Source organism: Pristis pectinata, chromosome 23, assembly GCF_009764475.1.
Source record: "Pristis pectinata isolate sPriPec2 chromosome 23, sPriPec2.1.pri, whole genome shotgun sequence".
Classification (NCBI taxonomy): domain Eukaryota; kingdom Metazoa; phylum Chordata; class Chondrichthyes; order Rhinopristiformes; family Pristidae; genus Pristis; species Pristis pectinata.
The window spans coordinates 9,224,503-9,234,420 of NC_067427.1; positions in this window are offsets into that span (position 1 = coordinate 9,224,503).

The window sequence follows — 9,918 nt, forward strand, 5'->3', positions numbered from 1 at the left end:
ACCTCTCCTTGTAACCCAGGCCCCCAAGCTCAGGAAACATCCTGGCAAATCTTTTATGAACAGTGAGAGAAATTATAAGAAACATCTTTTCTTATTTGAACAGTGGGTCTTCTGGGAGGCACCAAGAACAATGACAAATAAGCTTCCACCAAATTCTACAGAGAGGCGAATGATGTAGTGTCTAGTGACAGTGTTAAGATTGCTCTGAGTAAGTAGAGACACTACCCCATTCCTGCAACTAATCATTAATGAGAAATTCCATTGAATGGCACCCACTCATAAAATCCTGATGATTCAGTAACATGGGTGCTTGATATATCCATACGTAGTTTAATTGTGAGTTTTATTTTTAAATGAATGGTTTGTTGTCTTCATTAATAAAGTGAGAAAACAATTTAACCCAAGCACAGCAAGGCTTTGTGAGCCAATATTCTCACAGACTAATTTCAAGTCTATTGTTTTTAACTGCTTTTGTTAACAAATAATGTATAAATGCAAATCCTTTTCTTTGCTTTTAAAATATAAATACGTTAATTGCTCCTTTGGAATTCTTTACAGGCTTTATGCTAAAACCTTTTGCAGCTAAAATAAGAACTGAATTTGGTTGCCAAGGCATTTCTAGGACTCGTGTAGAGGGGATTATTGCGCTCTTCAGTGACTCTCTTAGAATAGAACCCAATTTGTTTGATGATCTCAGAGTTTCCAAGAGCAAATGATTTACTTTTCAATGGAATTTTAAAGTTACACCAACATCTTACGAGTAAAATGTAAATAAGATATCTTAGTCCAATAAAAAAAACTTTCTTCTTATTTATTTATCACTGTCATTGGGAGAAAAATAGATTACATTTATCTTTAGACTTGGCTTGCTTATTGAAGCTACATTTTATAACATGATGTTCATTACCCTGGATGTAAGGATCTCTCCATCATGATATATTACAATGGCTCCACTGGGAAAGGTGCTTTGAAATGGGTTGTAGCAATAAAGTAGTGTTGCTTTCTTTAACACAGCTTTTACCAAGTCAATGGAATCTATCAGATATCAATAAACCACTCAAAATGATCTTGGATTACTGAAGTTATTATTATACCATTGAATTCATTGTTAATAATGGTTGATAATTTTTCCAGTCATTACTGGAAATAAACAGAGCAACAAAAGTACGTGCACTCTAATTATGATCCTTTTGTTTGTCTGTCATTTATTACTATCTAGGTACTACTTAAAGCTCAGAGCTTGTGATTAAAATACAATTTTGACAAAATAAAATTGCACAATTAAATTTACTTGTCCCCTGTAATGGTAAATGAGATGTGTTGACTTTAAGGTTCAGATATGGACTCTGCTGTCTTTCAGTCAATTATTGACCAGGGAAAATTTGTAATGTCACTGACAATGATAATAACCGTATAGAAGAAAAAGTATTAGAACAGAGGGAAAGGCTGCTGTAGGAACAGGAATTACCAAAAGTAAAGTTCACTCAATCCACCATTGAAAATGTCAAAAAAATAAGTTGAAGTATTTAAGCTTTTTTTTACTTCTTTGAAGCAAAGGTGCACTGTTTTCTCATATTTATTTTCTATTTGTTCCTCAGCCAAGAACTTCGTCATCACTTGTGAACGTAATGTTGTCTGGCTCTTCACTCTGGCTCATGCTCCATTGCACATTGGTTGCTGCTTGTATGCTTTACAGAGCTGGTTATGTCTGCATAATTATTCCTTCCTTCCCCCGCCACAGGCGCACAGCTTCACAGGATTTTCATTCCCAAATTAACCTCTTCATTCTGATCTCCAATGCCAAACCATGACTTTTACTCTAATATTAGAAGTATTTGTAATGTTAAACATTGATCAAAGCTAACCTATTAGGTAACCCCTTTCACTTCCGCTCAAGTTCAAGTTTATTGTTGTCATGGGCATACATACACAGGGCCATGAAAACTGGCTTTTTGCAGTGCCGTACAGTACAAACTTGACAAACATAAGTTAACATAAATTAACATAAACTATACATAACTTACACATGCGCAAAAATAAACAACAAAATAAACACAGCAACGCTAGTGCAAGATTGAGAGAGTGAGAAAGAAATATAGAAGAATATTATGAGAGTATCTTTACAGTAAATCCAGATCCTCACGCATGAGACCTTCAGCTGTCAGACCAGAGATCTGGATTTCAGTACCGAGTCGACCAATGGGATCGTCCGGTTTAGTGTGGGTGGCACCTGCTCTTCATGGCATAGTTTCTGGGACTCATAACCCCTCTGCCTAATAAATTAAGGTGGTTAATGCAGTGAAAAAGGACAACTCACAGTGGAGCTAATCAGGTTATTAATCAATTTGCAAATTCTTTGTATTGCAGTCCAAGGGAAGACAATGTGGATCCAGGAACCACAGACCAGGGTAAAATTTCCAAAGACAATAAATCTGTTAAATATAACCTCCAGTTCAAGGGAAATAATAACAGGTCATGAAGGCCTGATAGCCACACTGTCTCACTTAAACTAGAAACTATGGGCAGGCACAGTAGTGTAGCAGTTAGTGTAACGCTATTACAGCGTCAGTGACCCGGGTTCAATTCCATCCGCTGTCTGTGAGGCATTTGTACATTCTCCCCGTGAATGTGTGGGCTTCCTCCGGGTGCTCCAGTTTCCTCCCACATTCCAAAGACGTACGGGTTAGGAGTCGTGAACATGCTATGTTGGCGCCGGAAGAGTGGCGACACTTGCGGGCTGCTGCTTAATAAATCAAACCTATTGGGTTTACCAGCTTCTGAGCGCCCACAATAACAAGAGACTTGTCTTGTTTTGCAAATGTGGTGGTGTTAGGCATTTCAAAATAGTTTTTAGCAATAATAGATTCTGAGAAGCATGGATTGATGCCGTAAAACCATCACATCCATTGACCTTGAGCATTAAAACAGTTCAACATGAATGTGCAAAAGCACAGAAAATCTCACTCATTGCTTTGAGATACAAAGGTGCCGTGAAACAAGGGTTAAACTCGATTCACAGACGGAAAACATCAATTTCTTTAAAGAATTTGCAAGCATACTTCCCAGGGATTGTTCATGGATAATCTGGAGAGGAAGCCTGGTTTAGCTGTTAAACTGGTCTGGTCTGCTAAAAGTTCCACTCGAGCACACCCTGTGGGGATCCAGAAACTTGTAGTGGATTGCAAATTACTAGGCCAATTAGAAGTCAATGAATTGCTTGTGTATTTCAGGCCTCAGATCAAGGATCCTCTTTCTTTGAAAAATGGCTCAAATGAGATTAGATGGTGCCTCTCGTCTACACAACTGAACGGATTGCCAGATCTTACTTCCCAATACATGGTTGTGTAGGTAAAGTTACTTGATAGGATCTTTTTTTTAAAAAAAGAAGACATTAATGATTTATTTGTATTCCACTTAAATGTACAGCCTCGAGAAGCAGCTCTCCTCCACTGAATATCCTTCACCAGCGTTTTATTTTGAAATTTAGCAATGCCAAATGAAGGCTTGAAATGGGATTTCACAAGTAATCAGCGAACAACCAACCAAAATATGTAATAAATTATAGGGCAGCTTATTATGAAATGGGCAATTGTGTCAGTGCACGTGTGTGTGTGTGAATGAGAAAGCAGAGAATGTTATGCAGAAGGTACAAGTGAAAATGTGTGTGCATGTTGGGTGAAAGCACGGAAATGTCTAGGCTGAGGTTGTTTTCTTTGGAACACAGATACAATGGGAGATTTGATCGATCAGTATAAAATTATGAGAGGCCTTGACAGGTGAACAGGAGAGATCTATTTCCCTCACCAGATGGTCAATAACTAGGGGGAATTGATTTAAGGCAACCAGTGCAAGGATTAGAGAGATGTTGTGGAAATATTATTTCACCCACAGTTTTGTTGGTGTCTGGAACCCACTGCCTGAAAATGCGTTGCAGAGTCATAGAGAGATACAACATGAAAACAGGCCCTTCCACATTGACCACCAGCCACCCATTTAGAAGAGAGCTGTCTGAAGAGATGTGATCTCAAAGTAGGTGGGAGCCAGGAAGACATCTGGGGAAATAGGATTAACCCCAATTTGCAGCCAGCATAGTTGAATGGCCTGTTGCTGTGCTGGAGATCACCAGAAGGGAGAGGAAGGCAGCTGGGAAATATGTTTTGTGAATTCTCTTTGTACAGGCTGCTGAGCTCGATTCAAACCTAGGTAGCTTTAACTTCCTGAATCATGTTTTCCTACATTCATATCCCTTAAAGTAATCTGGTGTATTAATTTATATGTACACTAACATAATACTCTGAAAATTTTCATTCACATATTCAAGGATACACCCCACCCTATACACAACCCTCACCCCAACTCTCTCATTCAAGCCTAACACCCCCACTCACTACCACCTGTCACCAACAACCCACCCAGCTCTCGCACACACAATTCCCCATCTTTCCCCCCTAACCCCATGCCCACCCATCACCAACAACCCACCCAACTCTCGCACACACAACTCCCCATCTCTCCCACCCAACCCCACGCCTCCCTGTCACCAACAACCCACCCAACTCTCGCACACACAACTCCCCATCTCTCCCACCCAACCCCAACACCACCCGTCACCAACAACCCCCTCTTGTTCTTTTTCCCACTGCAGGTGAAGAGCTTGAATTCCTAACGTCACCTCAATATAAAGTAGAAGGAAACTACACACACCAAATGCTGGAGGAACTCAGCAGGTCAGGCAGCATCTATGGAGGGAAATGAACAGTCAATGTTTCTGGTCAAGACCCAGAAACTGTCAACTTCACAGCTTGTGCAATTGAGAGGAAACAGTCAGCAGATCCAAACCACTGCCCGCCACAACTGCCCTGACACTGCGCAGGACTGTGCCAATACTTTGGGACACATACTGACACCACCACAGTTCCTCAAAGACTGCCAGGGCTGCCCCAGTACATCTGTACATTGAGAGTCATAGAGCTGTACAGCATGGAAACAGGCCCTTCGGCCCAACCCGTCCATGCCAACCAAGGTGCCTACCTGAGGTGGTCCCATTTGACCAGGGTTGGCCCCTATCCCTCAGAACCTTTCCTATCCATGTGCCTGTCCAACTGCCTTTAACATGATACCACCACAGCTGCCCTGATACTCCCAGACCTGCCCTGATACCCCTCTGACGAACTCCCACCCCCAAAATTACAACTTTATGATGGACGCAGTGAGAAACTTTACCCCAGAGTAGAGGTGTCTAAAACTAGATGGCTAGGTTTGGAAAAGGGGTAAGAAGTGTAGAGAGGATCTGAGGAAGAATTTTTTCCACCCTGAGGGTGGTTGGAATCTGGAATGCACTGCCTGAGTAGGCGGTGGAGGCAAGTAGTAGACGAGCACTTGGATCGCCCACATATCGAGGGCTACAGACCAAGTGCAGGTAAATGGGATTAGTATGTATAGGTACTTGATGGTTAGCATGGATGTGGTGGACCGAAGGGCCTGTTTTTGTGCTATTTGACTCTATGACCCAAAAAGCTGCCCTTCTTCACTCTCTCTGACTTCTTTGCCCTGATTCTGCAAAACAACCGCAACAGAAGTTAATTGCTGTGAAAAGAAGCTCTAGGTTATAAACAACAAATTATCCTTCCCACAAAGCAATTTATTAAAATTGCTCACTGAGGCTTTGCTTCACATCAGGATGAAAGTGCAGGTCAATCACTGCCGGTTCCATACCAGCGATCTGGGCGGTTGGAATGTTTGGCCGCACAAGTGAATCAGATGGCGGTAATATCCAACGATATAAACTAATGAGGGAGTCTCCTGAAAACAGCTGGGAAAATGATTTCCTTCTAATTAAGGATTGTTTAGTTCAAGTCGGGTTGATAACATTTCTGTGTTGTGCATTGGGATGTTTTGCTGCTATTCCAGACTCAATATAAATGTGAGTTGTTCCTTATTTTGTCACCAAAACACAAAGGTTGGTTGCAAATTCTGGATTGTATTGAGAAGCACTTTATCTTCTTAAACAGATCCTCTTGGATTTCAGTAACATGGATGTTATGTTGCTGAAGTAGTAATCTAGAGGCTTTTAAATATCTTGAAGCCAATTTGGATTCTTTAATATTTTTGAACACAGAACATAGAACAGTTCAGCACAGGAACAGGCCCTTCAGTCCACATTGTCTGTGCCAAACACAATGCCAAATTAAACTCCCTTCTGCCTGCACACAATCCTTACCCTTCCACTTCCTGCATATTCATGTATCTATACCACAGCCTCTTAAATGCCCCTATTGTATCTGCCTCCACCACCTCCCCTCGCAGCGCATTCCAGGCACCCACCACTCTCTGTGTAAAAAACTTGCCCTGCACATCTCCTTCAAACTTTCCCCCTCTCACCTTAAATACATGTCCTCTAGTATTTGACATCTGAAGTGGAGATTTGAAGTAGAGAAGTGTAAAGTGAGGTGTAAAAGTGGGAATTATCATGGGTGAATAAGAATTAGTCTTACCCACCTACCTTTCCTGTAGTACCTGCAGTCCCAGGACATTCTTCATACCAGGGTAGAAACTGTTCCCTAATCGACACACTGAATGAAATGCTAGTTTTCAGCTGCCCTGTTAGTCTGGGATGTCGCAAAGAACAAATTGTAGCTTGGTGGGGGAAATAACATTTATAATTGGCTCCCATTTTAATAAGCATTTTAAATGTTTATCAGGAAGTGAATTCAAATTTTAATTTAAATTCAAAATTCTCCAGCATCTGCACAATTTCTTGTGTCTCAAATTTTAAGTAATTTTGTGTGGTGTTTGTTTCATGCTGCTGTTAATTTGCTCGGAGCCAGGATGAAAAAATGAGAATATTGTCTGCATCAGGCTACTGAATCCAACTGGACTGTTATTTACAATTCATTTACAGAGTCATTGGTTCTTTGGAGAGAAGGCAAGTTATTGTAAATGGACCTGTGTGTTAGGGCCACTAAAAGTTTGCAGAAATAAAAGCAGGAAATATCGGAAATATTCAGCAGGTCAGGCAGCAACTGTGGAGAGAGGAGCAGAGCTAATGTTTCAGGTCCATGACCTTTCAACTGATTTTCACTTTTGAAGAAGTTTGCAGAGGTATGGTGAAGCATAACAAGAACCTGCACTATTCAACAGAACAATGTGGGTGTTAAATAATACATCGACCAGATGTGGGTGTGGGTGTTTAAATAGCCCATTAATCACTCACACTTGTAAATTGTTCCATTGCACATTAGTAAATTACAGCAGTGCATTTTAGTTCTGCAGAACAGCATTCTGTAATCAGGTTTACTTGTGCTTTTGTTGGTGAATCTGGTCTATCTGCAGCACCACAGAAAATCAACAGCTCACACCTGGCTTCAGAGAGAATCTGCATCAATCAGGAAAAACAGGGCATGTGTTACCTGTGTGTATTTCACATGTACAGTTTTGTACTTGATTACCATAAATGTTATATTCATGAAATGGCAGGATTTTTTTAAACTGGAGGTACTTAAAACAAAATGAAGACACAAGAGACTGCAGATGCTGATATCTAGAGCAACAACCAATCCGTTGGAGTTTCCTCCCACAGATGCTGCTCGACCCGCTGAGTTCCTCCAGCAGATTCTTTGTTTTTTTTAAAAAAAAGTCAGCAAATGTGAATGAATGTTGCCAACCACACAGTTTAAGAATTCTTTACCGAACTCTGATCGACCTTTGAAAAAAAGCACAAATCTAATAGTTACACAAATGCAGGTAAAAAGTTGCTTTCATGTTCCAAACCAAAGGTTTGAATGTGGCAGGAAAACTATAACTTCTGCTGTGATATCTTCAAGAGATGTATTTCAGGAAAGTGATGTGGGATTGGGTGCTTAATGAGGGACTTGATCACATTTTTACAGCTATCCTGAAGAGTTATAACAAGACTTAATCCAAAGAGATGGAGTGTAGTAATGTATATAATTTATGCAGTAATGTGTATTAATTGAACGTGTCTGATTAATAGCTGTTCTCCTCCAAACCGAAGGGAGTCATGGTGCTTTTGGAGGTTGTCTTGTTCACTGTTCTGTTCTTTGCCAGACTCTATTTTGTTTGATTTCAGTAAGAGCAATGTTTGCAGATATTTACACTCAGCAGGTTTGAACAAAATAAATCAACTTCCTAAATGATGAAATGCACCCTCCACCATTTCTGTACATTAAAATATAACAGAACTTAAGAGATAAAAATGGAGTTGCTAGAGATCTGAGTGGGCATTAGAGGCTGTTGCTTGCAAAGGTGAGAGGCCTCGAGGATCCAGGAGAGAAATTTAAACGTTTGGAAGGTGGTAATCTGTGGATGATCGTTCAGGAGCAGATGAAAAAGGAAGCCATGACTGAATCTCCCCACAGGTGCCGAGGATAATCACATATTTCGTCCTAGTGATCAGCCAGAACCTGCTGCTTGCTTACTAGCACACTGCCTTCCTTAATTGAGTAGAAATTTTCCTTCCATTTTAATCAATAGATTCCTGTAACTTGTCATCTCAGGTTATTAGCCTAAATAAGGCGAGGAAAGGATGAGTTGGGAATAACAGAGGTTCTGTCCAGTGCAATATTGTTTTCCACAATGGGAATGATAAATGATTGGCCTCGGCATCAAGATGGTGTCAGTCAAGTGTGCTGCTTCCTTTGGGATGTTGTCAATTTTCCTGAATGCTTTTGAAGTTGCATTCATCTGGGTAAGTGGAGAGTCCTTCATCACATTCCTGATCTGCCCTTTAGATAGCGGAAAGACTATTGGGAGTCAGGAAGTGAGCCACTCTCTGGAGAAGAACCATTTGCGCGCCTGATTTTACAAGTGCACTATTTCTATGGCTGGCCAGTTAAATTTCTGGTCAATGGTGACCCCCAGTTTGTCAATGGTTGTGGATTCATCCGTGATAATCCCATTCAATGTCAGGGATAAATGGTTGAAGGTAGTTATTGCCCAGCACTTGTGTGGTCAAAATATTCCCTGCTGTTTGTCATCACAAGCCCTAAGGTTGTCCAGATCCTTCTGGGGGATATGTGGGCCACTGCTCTGCTTCAGGGGTTGCAAATGGAACTGATCATTATGCTAAATCCACTTCATGACGATCACCTCATGATGAAAATCACTGGTGAAGCAGATAAAAATACCCTGACGTATTGGGGCTGAAATCATTGGCTTCCAACAAGCACAACCATTTCTCCTTGAGCAAGGTAGAGTTTTCCCCATGAATCCCATGGAGCTTAATCTTACCAGGTCACATTCGCTCAAATGCTGCTTGATATCAGGAGCAGTAACTCTCACCTCATCTCTGGAACTCAGTAGATTGTTCCATGTTTGCTGAAGTCTGGAGCCAAATACAATTGGTGGACCCCAAATCAAACTTTAGGAAGTGTGTCGTTGGTGGAAGGTGCCTCTTGGTGGTGCCGCTGAAGACAGTGCTGATGATGTTGGAACAATGCCCTGCTTTTTATGAAGAGGAAAACCTGTCCATATTTGGGAGTGATGCAATGCTGCTGTAAACCAGCTGACCAGGTCAGTCAGTTACCGTGTTGACCACCAACACCTCACTAACCCCTCCAGCAAGCCTACTACCAAACAGCAGAAGGTACAATGGATGTGCAGACTGTATTCGGTATAGGTATTGGTTTATTATTGTCACATGTACTGAGATACAGTGAAAAGTTTTTGTTTTGTGTGCCATCCAGACAGATCATGCCATATGTAATTACATCCAAGTAGTGAAAAGAAAACAGAATTGAGAATATAGTGTTGCAGTTACAGAGGAAGTTCAGTGCAGGTGGACAAATAAAGTGCAGGGGCTATGACGAGGTAGATTGGGAGTTCAATAGATCATGAGTTCATCGTTTAGCGTATAAGAGGTCTGTTCAAGATTCTGATAACAGCAGGATAGAAGCCAAA